We start from the raw sequence: 1,994 nt of genomic DNA on the forward strand, positions 1-1,994 counted from the left end.
GCCCCCAAGGTTTGGAACAGACTGCCACCGGCGGCAGTTCCCTTAAGCCTGGGGGGAAGGGAAATCTATGGGCTGGAGGATTGATGGTCAGAGATGTTTGTTAGGCAACTGTTAGCCATTTGTTATTTTCATCATCCCTTTTTGACATACCAGAAATAGGAAACAGATGCAGATCCTCTGGACCTCTCTAGGGAATGGAGAATTTAGCTTTATCCATTCTTCTGTGTTCTTGCAACCACAAAAGAATTGTTCCTCTGCTCCTAATGCAAGGTCACTTTGCCCAGCTTTAGGGGAAACCTGAGAACAGCTGCATTGCTGAATGAATCTATGGGCTGGAGGCAATTCAAACACCCACTTTGAATGCCTTCAAGACACATTTGGATGCTTATCTTGCTGGGATCCTAAGATCCCTGATGACTTCCTGCCCCTGGGGCAGGGGGCTGGACTCGATGATCCTCCGGGGTCCCTTCCAGCCTGAGTGTCTATGAAATCTATGAGATATTGTAAAGTTCTATCATTCCTGTTCTACAGTTTAGGATCTGTGGCCCAGACAGACTTAGTGATGTAGCCCAGAGTCACAAAGGAAATTAGTGAGAATCAGAGCTTGCATGAATACCGGTCTTCCAACACAGACTAGTTCTCTAAACACTGGATTGTCCTTCCCCAAAGGCTTAAGTGCTTAATCACCTCTACTTCTTCTACCCGCTACCAGAAGTGTATCTGTGTGTGAGGGGAAGGAGGGAAAGGTGGTGAGCAGGGCACCAGCCTCAGATGCCAATCTAATGGGAGCACCAGACTGATGGCCAGCTACAGAGTCTCTGTCCCCTGCCCTCTCAGTCATACACTTTACAATGTCTCCTTCCACATTATCAGAAGACATGGAGGTTTTGTCCCCCTTGTAGAGCAGAAACAGAGGCAGCGGAGAGGGAGGCAGCTAGTGTCCATTTTTCTACACCATCTCAGTGCAAAAGCAGTGCATGCAGGCACTCTTCTTGCCACTTTCCCCTGCTTTGTATGAAGGACAAGAACTTCCTGTTATCTTTTGACTGGTGGTCTGTGAGCCAATCTGTGTGTTCAGCTGCAAAGGTCACTTTACTTCTGATTTATCACACCAAAATCAAGGATCATTTGTCATATTCATGTATTATCTTAGTCCCAGAATCAATAAAATTAATGTATGGGATGAAATGGCTTATGTTATATCCCCAAATCTCTTCCTTTAATAAAGACTCCCCCAGAATCAGTAATGCCTTCGACCAATAGCTTTGGCATTTTGCTTCAGACACTCCTTTACAATGAAGATAGTTCCTAAAATAAAAAAGCCAATGTACTAGAAACGTAATAAAGACCATACCAGTGCTTCACTGAGATCCTGAGGGACTTCTTGTTTATGTGGAATAAACTAGGTTGCTTCTACAGTTAGTCTTCCCATGCAGTTGGTTCAATAAAAAAAAAATATTATCCCTCAAAAATCCTTCCTTCTACAATTTGGGGCACTAACAGCCAAGGTCCCATAATTATGAAAGCTTGGAGCATTTTTGTTTGGATTCCTTCTATTCAATATTTCTGGAACATAGTAACTCTCATTTTTTATGTTCAGTCCATTTTCACAACCTTCTATTTAGTGATCAGGAAATGTCATTTTCTCCTCATTGTTTAAGTTTCTGCGAGCTGCTTCCTATTGTCCACAATCAATAAATATGGTTTCCTTAACCCTTCAATTCTACTGGGAGTGTAAAGGATTCCTCTGAATTGCTGTAAAACATCAGCATACTCTTACTAAGCATTTCTGAATATTTTCCCTTTCAATTGAATATTATCAAATGAAATGGTGCCTAAAAGAAATGCCAAGAGCAGTTAACAAGATAGCAACAGACCACTCTTCGGCTCTTACTGTTCACTGACCTCAAAAGTCTTCCATAATAAGCAGATTTTCCTTTCAGTATCCTTACGTCTTCCAGCAAAAGCCAAAACCTTTGAAAAATTTTCCCTTC

This window comes from Alligator sinensis, unplaced genomic scaffold (assembly GCF_000455745.1).
Source record: "Alligator sinensis unplaced genomic scaffold, ASM45574v1 scaffold1064_1, whole genome shotgun sequence".
NCBI classification, from domain to species: Eukaryota; Metazoa; Chordata; order Crocodylia; family Alligatoridae; genus Alligator; species Alligator sinensis.